This window comes from Ailuropoda melanoleuca, chromosome 8 (assembly GCF_002007445.2).
Source record: "Ailuropoda melanoleuca isolate Jingjing chromosome 8, ASM200744v2, whole genome shotgun sequence".
In the NCBI taxonomy this organism is placed as follows: domain Eukaryota; kingdom Metazoa; phylum Chordata; class Mammalia; order Carnivora; family Ursidae; genus Ailuropoda; species Ailuropoda melanoleuca.
Window position 1 is genome coordinate 118181898 of NC_048225.1, and position 16933 is coordinate 118198830.

A 16933-nucleotide genomic window follows, 5' to 3' on the forward strand; every position below is an offset into this window, starting at 1 on the left:
CATCTTAACTCCTTAGCAGAGCACGCAAAGCTTATCAGGAGTTGGTCCCCACTAGTCTCAGCTCTTGCCACTGGCCAACCCTGTGTCCCCATATTGGAATGTTGTCCCTACCCCCTCCACATACCCACCCACCCCCAATGCTCATTCACTCCTCCATGTTCTTCGTATGTGGTTCCATCTATCATGAATGTTCTGCTCCCCTTTTCTCAGCGATCTTTCTAAACCACACAGACCGAATATCACCTCCTCAGTAAAGCCCCTTCAACAGAGTAGTTTCTCCAGCGCTTGGCTTATATCTTTACTCAATACAACAGTTCAGCTTAAAGATAACATCTCTCCCTTCTCTTGGACTGTGAGTTTCAAGGAAACAGAGGGGCTTATTGATTTGGACTTTCTCAGTGCCTGGCTCAGTGCGTGCCCGCAATGAGTGCTCAGGGTTTGTTTAAACCCTGATCTAACTCAAAGGTTAGTTGTAAAAACTATCGGTCAGGAAAGATGGCACTCACTAAACTTTATTGACCTGAAGCTGTTATGGGAGTGGTAAAGACGATCACCGCAGACCTTTTGGCAAGCGTGTTAAGGGAGAGTGCCTAAATGCTATTAAGGCTTTTATGTTAAGAAGTTACACTGTGTCCTCAGTGATACTGGGCAGCCAGGATGACTCATGACCCTCAATTTAAGCATCTGGAAGAGTCAATTTTATTTTGGGAGAAACTCTGTGTCACCTTTACTGAAAAAAGAAGTGCACATGAGGTCTTGGCAAGACGATATATTTCATAAATCTGTAAAATAAATGAAGTTCTTTGGGGACATTAATTCTTCTCTAACCTCTCTTGATGAGTTCAGAAAGTATTTATTATGAGAAGGAGCCAATTCCAAAGTGAAGCTCAGAGAATGTTCTTTCCTGAGCTCCTGGAACACAGCTTGGGTTAGTGATACTAATCTGTGATCATGACTCAGAAGCAGGAAGTGACACCAGACGAGCCTTAGTTCCAAACAACCCTCGAGGGGAGGGAGGAGCCCAGAGGACTGAAATCCTGTGTGGTTTTCCCAGCGTCTTTACTGAGATGATTGTCTTCCTTCCTTCTGAGTCTAGTCCAGGCACAGTTAGTGAAATGAAGGATCTGTGTAAGTATTATTCGGGTTTCTGGCACAAGAGCTATGGCTTCATTTGGGGTTATGTTGAACTCAATCAAACTGCACTAATGATATCATGAAAGTTCTGCTTTTCAACAGTGAATTAGGGAATCATGGCAGGAAGGATGCAAACTCTCATAAAAGACGGGGGTCCAGTTTCAGATTTTCTACTTATATGTGTGTGACTTTGAGCAAGTGCCACTTAAATTCTAAGTCTAATGACCTCATCAGTAAAATGGGGATGATGCTACCTGCTGACAGTTCCACACAGGCATCCGATGAATGCATACTATGTGCTGGGCACTGCTTTATATGGGTTGGTTCTCCTTAACCCCTTTGATGTAGATATTATTGTTATCCATTATGTAGGTGAGGAAATTGGGATTTACAGAGATGGTGCACCTTGCCTGCGGGGAAGAAGCAGTAGAACTGGAATTTGAATCCAAGTCTCTCTGAGCCTGTTACTGAGCCTCTCTCTGCCATGGTAATGTAATCTATATTTCCAATGAAAAAGTAATACATGTTTACTTAGAAATGGAAAATTTAGAAAATAGAGAACAAGCAAGAAGTTAAAGTTATCCATATTAACTCAACTTGGTAACACCCAGTCAACATTTTGCTAAATATCAACATTTCTTTTTTTTTTTTTTTTAAGATTTTATGTATTTATTTGAGAGAGAGAGAGAGAGTGCGTGAAAGAGAGCATGAGTCAGGGGTTGGGGGGTGGAGGTACAGAGTGTGAGGGATAAGCAGACTTCTCTAAGCAGGTAGCCTGACACGGGCTCAATTCTAGGACACTGGGATAATGATCTGAGCTGAAGGCAGACGCTTAACTGACGGAGCCACCCAGGTGCCCCGAAGAATCAACATTTCTTTAACAAAATCTTACCATGCGTTTATTTGAACTGACGTAGTTATTCACATTTGGGGCAGGCATGGAACACCATAAGAAAACAGAGGAGGGGCAGACTGCCACAGCACAGTGCCTGTGGGCATGGTTAAACAAGTTTTGTTTTCTACCGAGGTTCAATATTAAATCTATCTTTTATTCTCTTCTACCTACCATCTTTTCCACTTCAAATCCATTCTTCTCCTTCCTTCAATTAATAATTTTATTAATTTTCTTTTTAAGTCAAAGGAATATAGTTTATAAATAGGTAACAATAAATCAACAAGGCCCACTGGACCAAGGAAAATAGACATTATCTAATTAGACAATTCACATGGATGAAGTGGCAGCCAGTTCACTTAGTTTGTTAAATCTCAGAACCAGGTCTTTCTCTTGAGTATCTGTGAGGTTTGCACAAAGGCAATTGTTTTAGCCCCAGCTTCCAGCCCTAGAATTGTGTGTTGTGGGTCACAGCAAGACCCAACCAGAGAGTGGGGATGACTCATTGCAATGTACTACCACTAGTGGAAAATGACTTTTTTTAAAAATTGAAGTATAATTGACGTACAAAGTCCTATTGGTTTCAGGTGTACATCATGGTGATTTGATATTTTATACATTCTGAAATGATCCCTTAGTTACCATCTGTCACCATACAGTCATTACTACTTAGTGACTGTATTTCCTATGCTGTACATTACATCCACATGACATTTCTTTTATAACTGGAAGTTCATACCTTATACTCCACCTGTTTTGCCCACCCCCAATCCCTCCCTGCTCAGGTAACCAATAGCTTGTTTCCTGTATCTGTGAGTCTTTTTCTATTCTGTTTTGTTTATTTTATTTTTTAGGTTTCATACCCAAGTGAAATCCCATGGCATTTGTCTTTCTCTGTCTTACTTATTTCACTTAGCATAATACCCTTTCGGTCCATCCGTGTGGTCACAGATGGCAAGGTGTCATTCTTTTCTTATGGCTGAGTAACATTCCATTATATACATGTACCACATTTTCTGTAGCCATTCACCTGTTGATGGTTAGTTAGATTGCTTCCGTATCTCGGTTATGGTAAATATTGCTGCAATGAACACAGGGGTGCCTATATCCCTTCAAATTGGTGTTTGCATTCTCTTTGAATAAATACCCAGAAGTGCAATTGTGGGTTACATGGTAGTCTATTTTTAATTTTTTGAGAAACCTCCATATTCTTTACCATCGTGGCTGCGCCAATTTACATTCCTACCGACAGTGTATGAGGGTCCCTTTTTTCTACATGCTCACCAACACTTGCTATTTCTTTGTCTTTTTTTTTTTTTTTAAGATTTTATTTATTTATTTATTTGACAGAGACAGCGAAAGAGGGAACACAAGCAGACAGAGTGGGAGAGGAAGAAGAAGGCTCCTAGCAGAGGAACCTGATGTGGGGCTCGATCCCAGAACGCTGGGATCACGTCCTGAGCCAAAGGCAGACGCTTAAGGACTGTGCCACCCAGGCTCCCCTCTTTGTCTTTCTGATCATTGCTAATCTAACAGGTGTGAGGTGATACCTCATTGTGGTTTTGAATTGCGTTTCCCTGATGATGAGTGAAATTAAGCATCTTTTCACTGCTTGTTGGTCATCTGTATGTCTTCTTTGGAAAAATGTCTATTGAAGTCTTCTTTCCTTTATCAAATCAGGTTGTTTGTTTTTTTGGTATTAAGTTGTCTAAGTTCTTTATATATTTAGGGCATTAATCCCTTGTTGAATGTATGATTTGCAAATATTTCTCTTATTTAGTAGTTTGCCTCTTTGTTTTGTTAATGTTTTTTTTTTTCTTGTGCAAAAGCTTTTAGTTTTATGTAATCCCGTTTGTTTACTTTAGCTTTTGTAACCCTTGCCTGAGAAGACTGGCCCCCAAAATATTGCTAAGATTGACCTAAAAGCACTTACTGCCTATGTTTTCTTCTAGGAGCATTTAATCCATTTGGAATTTATTTGTGTGTATGGTGTAAGAAAGTCGTCCAGTTTCATTCTTTTGCACGTAGCTGTCCGGTTTTCCCAGCCCATCTTTCCTGCACTATATATTCTTCGCTTCCTTGTCATAGATTAATTGACCATATATGGATGGGTTTATTTCTGAGCTTTTCATTCTGTTCCATTGATCTATGTGTCTGTTTTTATGTTTTGATTACATAGCTTTTGTAACTATTTTAATTACCTAGCTTTATAGTATAGTTTGAAATTGGGGGTGTGATACCCCCAGCTCTGTTCTTCTTTCCAAAATAGCTTTGTCTGTTATTCAGGATCGTTTTTGGTTCTATACAAATTTTAGGATTCTTTGTTCTGGTTCTGTGGAAAATGCCACTTCTATTTTGATGGGGAGTGCATTGAATCTGTAGATTGCAGTAGGTAGTATGGACATTTTAACAATATAAATTCTTCCAACCCATGAGCATGGAGTGTCTTTCCATTTATTTGTATTGTCTTCAGTTGCTTTCATCGATGTCTCAGTTTTCACAGTAGGTCTTTCACCTCCTTGGTTAAATTCATTTGTAGGTATTTTATTCTTTTTGATAGCAACTTTAAATTATTTTCTTTATTTCTCTTCTGGCATCTCATTATTAGTGTTTGGAAATGCCACCAATTTCTGTATATCGAGGTATATTCCTTCTAGACCCACTTCGCTGAGAGTTTTTAACTATAAGTGGGTATTAAATTTTGTCAAATGCTTTTTCTGTATCTGTTGAGATAATCGTATGATTTTTATCATTTGTTTTGTTCACGTGGTACATCACATTGACTGATTTGCTGATGTTGAACCATCCTTGCATCTCTGGAATAAATACCACTTGATCATGTTATATGATCCTTTTAATATATTGTTGAATTTAATTTGCTAATTTTTGTTAAGGATTTTTGCATTCATGTTTATTAGGGATATTGGCATGCAATTTTCTTTTTTTATGTGTTTTTTTCTCTTCTTTCTGGTTTTAGTATCAGATCATAGCATGTGCTCCTGATAATGGACTGGGAGCAAGACCATATTATGTGAGATGATGAAGCATATCTCAGTTGGCTTCTGGCCAGTGTAGGTCTTACACACTTCTCTGGAATCTGAATGTTCTAACTAAGCTCTTAATAGTGATTAAATAAACCCCATGATTACCAATTACCACTTTCTATCAGCATTACTCAGGATTGGGAAGAAGCTTTTGTTTTTTTTTTGTTTTTGCAACACTCTATCTAAATAAATGCTTGCTCATTTTGCTGAGAAATAGTCTATAAACTAGCTGGTTGCACTGTCATCAGGTAATTTGAGCAAGACAAACTTCTTGTACTTCTATCTGAACACTGTTTAGTAAGGAAACTAGAATGGATTTTCCTATTACTGAGTGAAGAGTTCTAAGTTTCTGAGAGATAAAAGGGAGTGGAGCTGTTGTGAATGCTTGAGTGAAGCTAAGGCATTTATAAATGAAGAATATGGATACAGAGAATGAAGATATTCCTGAGAATAAGAGTGAAAAGATAAATAGTTCCCTTCGGGTAGAGTTGCCAGATTTAGCAAATAAAGATGTGGGACTCATGCAATTTGTGGTATGTACTTATACTAAAACAATCATTCATTGTTTATCTGAAATTGAAATATAATGGGTGTCCTTTATTTTATCTGGTAACTCTCCTTCTGGGTGATAAATCAGATAAAAAAGCTAGTAGAGATATACAATACTTTGCAATTCTCTAGGGTATTCAAATATATTTAGGCAAAACCCCTCCCTGGCTTCCTTAGCTGTTCTTCATAAATTATCATTTCTCCTCAAAGGTGTACTTTATGTTTCTTTCTGGATCTCTGACTCTTATGGGGGATGGTGTTTAGGAAGCTACATTCTGGAGATCTTCCCTAAGAAAAAAAGAAACCAGGACTTAAGTTTTTTTTTTTTTTTAAAGATTTTATTTATTTATTTGACAGACAGAGAGAGAGAGAGAGAGACAGCTAGCGAGAGAGGGAACACAAGCAGGGGGAGTGGGAAAGGAAGAAGCAGGCTCCCGGCAGGAAGCCTGATGTGGGACTCGATCCCAGGACCCTGGTATCACGCCCTGAGCCAAAGGCAGACACCTAACGACTGAGCCACCCAGACACCCCAAGACTTAAGTTTTCTGACTGGAGTGATTCTGGAGAGGTTAAGAGGAGAAGGAGGTGGAGGGGTTGGGAGATTGAGAGATAGTTCAGGGCTGGCTAAATGCAGTTCTGGATTGCAGTCCTGGCTCATGTCAAATATTTGGACTTGGAACTTCATAGACAGAAGTCATAGGGTTCCTGGGAGAGAGGTTTCCCACAATGTTGGAGTCTAATGGAGGGTATGCACCTAACCTGAGCCAGGAAACAGAGGTTGCCCAAGAAAGCTAGTAATTACATTTCTCTCCCCCTCTCTGGGCTTGTCATGGACCTTGCTGCTGCCTGCAAGGGAGTGTCCAGGAGATGTATTGATCAGGGCCTGGCCCCTTGCAATGTGACAGCAGGAGTCCCACACTTTCCAGTCGCTCAGGATGAACAAGACTAGGTAATCTTGGTCAGCAGCTATCTTTCTTCCCACGGAACAAATAGGCCCATAATAGGGCTGGCTTTTCTTTGCAAAGGGAAATTAAGGCCTGGAACTAGACTTAAAGTCTTTGTAGTGAATGGAAAGCCATTTGCTTTCTTTGCAATTAATTTTGCTATTTTTACTCATCTTAATAGGTTAAGTCACTCAAAGAAATGAACAAATTAATATTTACTTTCCACCAGAATCTCTTCAAGGTCCCAATGTTAACAGTGCCTTGCATATCATTTCCTGTTTTTCTCCACACTCATGCAAACATAAAAACATATGCTTTTGTGTGTACATATATACATTATGTGTGTATGTGCACATGTATGTATACATACAGAGCCCTATGTTAAAAGTTTTGGAGGGAATCGTGTATGTTTTTTAAAAAATGGGATTATTAAGTACATGAGTTACATTACTCTATAACTTGCTTTCTCACATTATAAATAGTTCTCTAGTCAATAAAGATTATACCCATTTTTAATATCTTTAAATTTTTCTGTTATGTGGGTATATAAAAATTTGTTTAATTAGTCCTCTATTGATGAGATTTTAGGGGTTTTTTGGCCGTTAAAAACTGGGCTGCATCAACATTAAAAAATATCCTTATATGTATGTTTATTTCTATAGGAAAGAATTCAAACCAGAACATTGATCACCAAAGGCCATGTATATTTTAAATTTCTTTAGATATTGCATAATTCCTTTGCAAAAGGATGTAGCAATTTACACTTCTCTCCTCCACCCCTGCACCCAGAAGTATATGGGGGAGCTTATTTCCTTGCCTCCTCATTCGTGCTGATTGTTTTAAATTTTTCTTAATCTGATGCATGGAAAAATGGTATCTCATCTTAACCATCCATGAGGTTGAATACATATTTAACATATATATAATATATATTTAAATTTATTTTAATTTTTACTTTTTTTAGCAGGGGAGGAGCAGAGGGAGAAGGAGGAGAGAGAGAATCTTAAGCAGGCTCTATGCCCAACGTGGAGCCTGATGAGGGGCTTGATCTCACAACCCTGAGATCATGACCTGAGCTGAAATCAAGAGTTGGATGCTTAATTGACTGAGCCACCCAGGCAGCCCTTAAATATATTTTTACTGATTTTTTTTTTTTTTGCCTCTTGGAAGTTCATTCCTCTGAATTGCCCATTCATGCTCTTTGTCACTTTTTTATTGACTTGTTTTTTTCAATTAATTTTTAGGTGTTGCTTATGTATTAAGAGTTACATTACTTTGTATCTGTGATGATTTTTTTTTTCCTAATACATTATTTGTGTTTTAACTTTGTGGTATTTTTTCATCATGTGAAATTTCAAATTTTTATATAGTCATATATTTAAATTTATTATTTTTTGTTTTTACAATGAAAGAAATACACCTCTGTGGTAAAAATTCAAATGGTACAAAAGGGTAGAATGAAAAGTGAATTTTTTCCCCAATTTTTGGAATTCTTAGGCCAATTCTCCAAAGATAATCAGTGTTAAAAGTGTCTTCCTTACCAGTTTGGAATTTTGTATGTTTATGTAAGCATCTCTCTCTCCCTAAAACTGCTAACATTTACTGAGCACCTACCACATGCTAGATGTTCTAGGCAAAACTCCTGCCTATCGAGCTTACATTCCAATGGTACAAAAAAGTAATAAAGAAACCAACCAGGAGATAAATAAAATAATTTCAGATAATAATAAATTCTGTAAAGAAAATAGGGTTAGAGCACAGAAAGTAATAGGGAGGAGTACATTATTTTAGATGGGGTGGTTGAAGAGGGAGTCTCCAGTGAGATGAAATTTCATTGGCAATATAATAGATATAAATAATGTACAGTATTAAAAAATACCATGTACTATCATCACTTACTAATAAAATAGGACACATTTACTTAGCGTATATAGATTTGCCCGTATGAAAAAATTTTAAGTTTCATTAACATAAGATGGTTAACTTCAATTTTATATGGACAGACAGTGTGAAAGTACGCTTATCTTTCTTTTCTTTTCTTTTTTTTTTTACTTTTTAATGATTTTTTGTTATATTATGTTAGTCACCATACAGTACATCCCCAGATTCCGATGTAAAGTTCGATGCTTCATTAGTTGCATATAACACCCAGTGCACCATGATACGTGCCCTCCTCACTACCCATCACCGGCCTATCCCATTCCCCCACCCCCTCCCCTCTGAGGCCCTCAGTTTGTTTCTCATAGTCCATAGTCTCTCATGCTTCATTCCCCCTTCTGATTACCCCCCCCTTCTTTATCCCTTTCTTCCCCTACCGATTCATCCTAGTTCTTATGTTCCATAGATGAGAGAAATCATATGATAGTTGTCTTTCTCTGCTTGACTTATTTCACTTAGTACGCTTATCTTTCTGTGTCTCTTGCCATCACCACATGTAGAGGCCATTCACTCGATCACTTGGAAGCAGATTACACACATGATCGGCTCTTCGCATTAACCAAAAGTAAGTGTGGAGGCTGTCTGGAGAAGGGGCCTCACCAAGAAGGGAGGAAGTGGATCTCCCATAAGTAAGTACTTTAATTCTGGGGGCACATGTGAAGGGCTTGGCTAATGGGAGGGTGGAGCTGTCTATGGCTCTTACTCTTCCAGTTGATTTCTAGCCCCCGTGAAGGTGCACATCTAAGAGGGAACTATCTCAAGGCTGAAAGCAGGCACTACGAAATGCCTTCTTTCCTTTAGGTATAGCCTACCACTTTGAAAATACAGAAGCTCCTGTGGTGATAAAGGGGGTCAGTTTACTAAATGGGCATCTCTTTGTTGTGGCTTTGAGACCTAAGCCTGGTTTCTGGGAAACTCGGCAATGTGGAACTGAAAGAGATTTGGTGCCCCACACGCTCAGCCGCCACTGAGCTGTCAAACACAAGCAAAGCACATTGCCTATTTAAAGGGGAAGAGAGAAATGTAAGATTAAACTCAGGTTCGGCAGTTATCTCTGGATTCCTGGTGTCCGTTCTGCTCCTGATCCACTCTTCAGTGGGTTTTTGAGAGCTGGTTTGCCGACCCAAACAGATAGGCCAACACGTGATTTATGGAAATCCACTGAGTCATGCCGTGTCTCATAGTGCCTTTGCTCTGCTCTGAGGAAGCTCAAATTTATCTTTTTGGCAGGAAGTACCCAAAGAGGTCTGTCTACACAGCAGATTCCCGCAGGAAGAAATGGCCATGCTGTGGAAGTGAGTTATTATCATTCCTGTGCTTCTCTGGTGAACCCAGATGGACCTGTGGATGCATTGGGTAGCCAAGGTTCTCACGTACTTTCTTAATTACTGTAATCAGGTGAGCAAAATGCCAAACCATCTGGGGTTCTTGGGACAATACTTTGCAAACCTGTACAGCTACCCCTTTGGATAATAAAACATATTCAAATTGTAAGCAATCCCGATTTAGCCAAAGGAGGAGTTGCAATCACCTTGATGATCGATCCTGGGCAAGCCCTCATTTGTTTCACCTTTTCTGAGGTCTTGGCACAGGTTAAACCAGTTAGCAAAGAACATGAATGGAACCTCGGCTAAGTGCAGGTCTTTGCCAGAGGTTCTGAGGTGTGGGGGTTAAGGATACATATGGGATGGTGTTGCAGTGCAAACTGCAAGAGAAACAAGGAAGGGTACGTGTGGGGAAATATGGAAACTGCAAGAGGAACAGAGAAACTGCATCAGAGAAACAGAGGACATGGTTCCTGTCCTTTTAGGAAAATTAGACAATTAAAAATGAGCTGAAGACATCCCTAAGGAAACCTAAGTAGAAATGCATACAACGCTTGTTAGGGACATATGCATTTGAGATAGTGGTGTGCTGTATAATATGCGATCACCTGCGTGAGTCAGGATTGGTTTGGGAATTCATCCCAAGAAGGTGAAGAAGTGGAAGAATGTATTTTCATGATGAGAGTGGGTTGTGTAGGCAGGTCAGAGTGCATAAAGTGATAATTGGTTATTGATGACGAGACAAGGATGGGGAAGGCCAGGATATTTTCCAGTGAGAGTGATTCTAAGGGGTGTTGCTTTCCACCTTTGTTTCTACTGTTCCAAGTTAGCTGTAAGACAAAGCCATTGCTGCACTTCTAATCATCTGTTTAGCTTGCCTGAGGTGTCTCATAGAAATAAACATCACCGACAGTCATTGGGCACTTACTGCGTGAGTCATCTCATTTGTTCTTCGGAGCAACACTGTGTGTTGCGAGATGTTATTGTCACCATCCCCATTCTATAGATAAGGAGCGTATCAGGGTGAGTTAGATCACGATACATCACAAACAACCTTCAAATCTCAGTGGCTTAAAGTATACGTGCTACTTACATGGGGTAGCAGAGGGGGCTCTACTCATTGAAGTCACACAGGGACCCAGGCTAATGGAGATTCCATTTTGAAATACATTTCTATGGTCTCTGGAAAAGAAAACAGGAATCTGGTGAACTGGCTCTTAGTTTTTGCTTGGAAGTGTTCCATGCATTTCTGCTAACATTTCATTGGACAACACAAGTCATATGGCTATGCCTGCCTTCAAAGGGTGTAGGAAAGGGAAATGCTAGCATGTAACTGGGAGCAGGGGAGAAGACTGATAGCTGTGAATGACTCTAATAAGTAACTACAAGGAACCTAAGGTCCAAAGAGGGGATGTGACTTGCAAAAGGCTTCACATCTAGCGTGGTTCCATAGCCCGCCCTGTCCTCTGCAGCACCTGCATTTTGCCTTACGTGCAAACTGGAGGAATTGAGAGAGGATGGTTGGTGGGAAGACTGTAATTGGGGATGAGATTCACTGCATAACTCCTTGCTCTGTTTCTAGGTTTCAGTGACCAGAATAGAATCTTTGAAAAAAATCATTTCATAGTATGTCTTTGGCCAAGGGAGAAAGGAAGAGAGAAGGAGATTAAAAGCATAGAAGAATGTTGAAATTGTACTCAGAGACTCAACTTAGTTGTCAGAAGTGCTGCGGATTTCTTGTCCTTTGTTGGGGAGTGCTGGGGGTTTTAGAAAATAGTCACTTAAAAATAACAGATGAATTTTACCACAGTTGGCCTCCTTTGATGCCTGAGATGTTTGGAAAATGAGGAAGACTTTACTGCCAGCTTGTTTATTTAGGTCATCTTGATGGCTGAATTAGAGTAGCCATGAAGTGATTCAATCTCTGGGTCTAGGATAGAGAAAACCATTCATGAGAATAAAGAAAGAGTCGGAGAGAACGGCTCTGAGGAGAATGGGGAGAAAGAAAAGCCCACAGAGAGAAGAAAGTGCTTGGAGGAAAAGACTGGAACATGTGAAATAAGGGGGTGGGGAAGAGGGAGGGAGAGGGACTTTGAAATGAGTAGGCCCACCCACATTCATATTTTCTATTCCAAGAAACTCAAATTTCTGGGATATAGGATCAAAAATAAAAACATCCTCTATAAAGAGGCTGTTAAATCAGCTGGCTCAGCCAAGAATTTGAGCACTTCTGAGATCTTCTCCCTCTTGTTGGGGTTGGCAAACCCTTCTTCTGGAGCACATGGAGTCAGTCAGGCTTTTGTGGAGTGACTGAAGCATCAGGGGCCAGAAGGAAGTCAATCCGGAGAACTTTATTCCGGTCCCTACTTTCGGACTGAGGCGCACAAGGGCTTGTACAATTCTCTATGATCTGAGACCCCTGGATAGCCCCCAAAATAGCATTTGGAATTTAATTGCCAAGGGTGAAGAAGTATTTTCTGTTCCAAAAACTGAGAATTTGTTAAAATCAGAAATTTGGAGTTGGGCTCCTTTCAAATATGATATTAAAACCTAATTTTTAAGGTCAACTTTACACTATATGGGTAATACTGTTAAATTTCGTAAGCAAAATGAAAAAAAATTAAGATGAAAAAGAACAGACTATTTGGCATGTATAGTCAGATTTTATCCACTTAATTTTTTTATTTCTCAAGATTATATTACAAAGATATGGTCAGAATGATCATATTCTTATGTATTTGAATTTTGAATTTATAAATACATTTTTAAGTACTTAATCTAAATTTAAGTTAAAGTTAAGTCATTTTAATTTGTTGTGATAAGTACCAGGTCTTGTATGAAAGTGTTGAATCAGTAAAGTGTACACCTGAAACTAATATTACACTGTATGTTAACTAACTGGAATTTAAATAAAAACTTAAAAGAACAAAGTGTGATTAATGCAACAAATAATGCAAGTGGATATAAAATAAAAAGTGAAAATCTCTTTTTCATCTAATCCCAGTCTTCAGAGGTAATCACTAATTTTCCCCCCAGCTTTATTAAGTTATAACTGACAAATAACATTGTATAAGTTTAAGGTGTATGAAGTGATGATTTAATGTGTATATCCATCATGAAATGATTACCACACTAAGGTTAGCTAGCACATCCATCACCTTACATGCTTACTTGTGTGTGTGTGTGTGTGTGTGTGTGTGTGTGTGTTAAAAACATTCAAGATCCATTTTTTTAAAGATTTTATTTATTTGAGAGGAAGACGGATTTTGAGAGAGAGAGAGAGAGAGAGAGAGAAAGAGACAGAGAGAGCACACACATGAGTTGGGGAAGGGAGAAGAGGGAGAGGGAGAAGCAGATTCCCCACTAAGCAGGGAAGCTCAATGAGGGGCCCAACCCCAGGGCCCTGAGATCATGACCTGAGCCAAAGCCAGATGCTGAATGGACTGAGCCACCCAGGCACCTCTAAGATCTATTGTTTTAACAACTTTCAAGTATAAAATACAGTATTGTTGACTATAATCACCTTGTTACATGTTAGATCTTCAGAGCATTCCCCTTATGACTGGACTTTTGTACCCTTTGACTCTATCATTCTGTTTTCCTCCCTCTCCAGCCCCTGGCAACTATCATTCTACTCTCTGTTTCTATGAGTTGGGCTTTTTTTAAGATTCCACATATAAGTGAGATCATACAGTATTTTCCTTTCTCTGTTTAATTAATTTCACTTCATAATATCCCGTAGATCCATCCATGTTGTTGCAAATGACAAGATTTCATTCTCTTTTATGGCTGAGTCATATTCCATTATATATACATACCTATGTATACACACACACACACACACACACACACATCTATCTCACATCTTCTTTATGCATTCACCTATTGATAGACACTTAGGCTGTTTCTGTGTCTTGGCGACTGTGAATGATGCCACAATGAACACGAAGTAGAGATAGCTCTTCGAGATAGTGCTTTTATTTCCCTGAGATCTGTACCCAGAAGTGGAATTGCTAGATCATCAGGGAGCTCTATTTTTAAATTTTGAGGAAACGCCACACTGTTTCCCATGGTGGCCGTACTAATTTACATTTATATCAACAGTGTACAAGTGTTCCCTTTCCTCCACACCCTTGCCCGCATTTGTAATCTCTTGTCTCTGATAATAGCCATTCTAACAGGTGTGAGGCTATAGTTCATTATGGTTGATTTGCACTTGCCTAATTATTAATGAGGTCTATTTTTTGATGTATCTATTGGCCACTTGTTTGTCTTCTTCGGAAAAATGTCTCTTTAGTTCCTCTGCTCGTTTTTTAAAAAAAGATTTTATTTCTTTATTTGAGAAAGAGAACATGAGCAGGGGAGGAGTAGAAGGAGAGGGAGAAGCAGGACCCCGGAATCATGACCTGAGCTGAAGGCAGACACTTAACTGACTGAACCACCCAGGCGCCCCTCCTCTGCTCATTTTTAAATCAGATCATTTCTTTGCTTGTTGGTTTGGATATTGAGTTACATGGGATCCTTATATACTTGGGACATTAACTTCTTACCAGATAGTTTGCAAATATTTTCTCTCATTTCATAGTTTCCTTTTTCATTGTGTTCTTTCCTTTGCTGTGCAGATGCTTTTTAGTTTAACTAGTCCCGCTTGTTTATTTTTGATTTCCTTCCTTGTGCTTTCAGTACCATATCCAAAAAATCATTGCCAAGAGCAATGTCAAGGAAATTTTCTCCTATGTTTTCCTTAAGTAGTTTTATAGATTCAGGTCTTACATTTAGGTCCTTATTCTATTTTGAGTTAATTTTTATAAGTGATATAAAATCAGGGTCCAATTTCATTCTTTTGCATGTGAATATCCAGTTTTCCCAGTACAATCTATTCAAGAGATTATCCTTTTCTCATTGAGAATACCTGGCTCCCTTGTCAAATATCCTTTGATGTATGTGTTTGAGTTGATTTCTTGGTTTTTGATTCTGCTCCATTAGTCTATGTGTCTGTTTTTATGCCAGTACCATACTGTTTTGATTACTGTAACTTTATAATAAAATTCGATATCAGGAAGTCTGATGCTTCCAGAGTTGTTATTTCTCAGAATTGCTTTTATAGATCCAGACATATTTTCGAATGGTATTTTCTATGTCTTTGAAAAATGCCATTGGAACTTTGATAGGGATTGTGTCGGATCTATAGATAACTTTAGGTATTGTGGACATTGTAATAATTTACATGATTTTAAAAGAATGGAAAGATACACATAAAATATCCATAACTCTCTACCACCTCTCATTCATTCAACCTTTTAGGTACATTTCTCCTATCTGTCTGTCTGTCTATCTACTTATCTATCATCTGTATCTATCTACTTATCTATCCGTCTATCTTTATCTGTTTATGTGTGTTTATGTATAATTTTTATGTGCTTGGAATCATGGTCCACATTTTATCCTATGGCCTGCTTTTTCACATAAGTGTATTTGGTAAATATTTCCCTATGTTATTAAATATGATTAGCTAGACTTTTAGAAGAATTGATGGTGTATTTTGTTACCATTTAGACATAGCTTGAGACATTTAGAAGTTAAGTGGCTTTACCACTATGGATAAATCATTTGCATAATATCAATTACTTAAAAAACCTCACCTAATAAGAACTTCTGTTTTGGGGAAGATGGAAAAGATATACTTTTCTCTATTCTTCCTGCTAAGTACAATTAAAAATTCTGAAATACACACACACACACACACACACACACACACTATACATATATATTACACTTTTTTGTCATACTTGTCATATATATGTATGTATATGACACAAACATAAGACGAATCTCTCTATATAGAAAGTACACAGACCTGATTTAATACAAAGCCCCCCAATATTAGAAGAGGAGGCCATTGGTGGCACCTCAGTCCTGCACTGAACACACTGGTTGGCATATAGTAGTTAATTGCTAAATGAATGAATGAATGAGTGAATAAATGATGTGGGATTATCCATGCTGAATTTGAAAGAACTAATTTTTATATGAATCCATTTCTCCTGGGGAAATTGTTTTGGTATTCTTCAACTCCAGAAAAAGTCATATTGCTCTGAGGAGAGAAGCGGATTTGAAAGGAAGGAAGATTTCATTTTGGAGAAATAAAACTCGAAAAGGCTATTTTCAAGAAGGGAAATGAGGCTTTCTAGTCAAATTCTAGGAAAGACATTAGCATGTGCCTTGTGGGTTTTATATATTTTTGCCTCCAAATGTCTTGCAGGTCTTGTGATTTCTGGACTGCATACACTTACCTTCTGGCTGCATCCCTTTTTCTCCTGAGACGCTCTGAATGCCCGACTGCGCCCAGTGGCATCATCCTAAGCTCTTAAAATACAAAAATGTTCAAATAGCCATAGCTTTTTTTTTTTTTTTGGTCTCTTCATAGCACTGACTCTAGAAAAATCAGTATTATTTTCCCACTGAATTGTTTGCCTCTCCTCATCTCATGTAAGGTGTATGAAAGACACAGCTTTCCCCCTGAAGGATCTCCTCCCCATTTGGATTCCATCAGCCTCCAAAAGGGCCTAGTGTCTGTCCAATGTCCAGTCTTGGAAGCATCTAATTAAATCTTCTTTAAACCATAGGAATATGAGGTGGAGATGATTTCTTTTCTCTCATCCTAACCGTGCTGTCCTCCCACATGTAATTGTAACAGCTCCTTGAAGTCAGCTCATGGAAGCGCCTCACAGGAAAGAATGGGCAATGTTGCTATTGCCGACTTCTCGGGATGGGCAGACACCCAGGGCGAGGAGTGGTCAGTGCCTGCGTTTCACTCCCCTTTCCTCCTGGAGCAGCCCCACCATCGCCTCAGACAACTCACATCACTGAAGCGGAAAATGTAAGCCAACCCACTTCTCTTTACCTTCATGAATGCTTTAAACACTCTTGGAAAATCTGAGGGCTCCTTGCGCGTTCTCAGATATGTTCCTTTGCTCCTGATGGAGGTGAAAAGATAAGGTGGTCAGTAGAAGGGATCTGGGCCGTGCCAGCAGACACTATGGGACTGTGGAACCACGTAACTGGAGACAAGCAGTGAACACCTTCTCCACGGGGAAACTCCAATCA

The 16933-nt window shown here is 38.9% G+C and overlaps 1 long non-coding RNA gene across 18 annotated transcripts in view; it reads left to right on the forward strand.

Moving 5' to 3' along the window:
* The first annotated feature begins 994 nt into the window (after positions 1-994).
* Positions 995-16933, forward strand: part of LOC109489758 — a 53749-nt gene continuing 37810 nt past the window's right edge. For 15 of the 18 annotated variants that reach the window (XR_004627374.1, XR_004627376.1, XR_004627375.1 and 12 more), the window contains exons 1-4: positions 995-1128; positions 1507-1621; positions 9002-9899; positions 16524-16706. This is a non-coding gene — a long non-coding RNA (uncharacterized LOC109489758). Of the gene's footprint in view, positions 1129-1506; positions 1622-3501; positions 3563-9001; positions 9900-16523; positions 16707-16933 lie in introns of those variants that run through there. The other 3 variants (XR_004627380.1, XR_004627387.1, XR_004627388.1) reach the window with 3 other exon arrangements.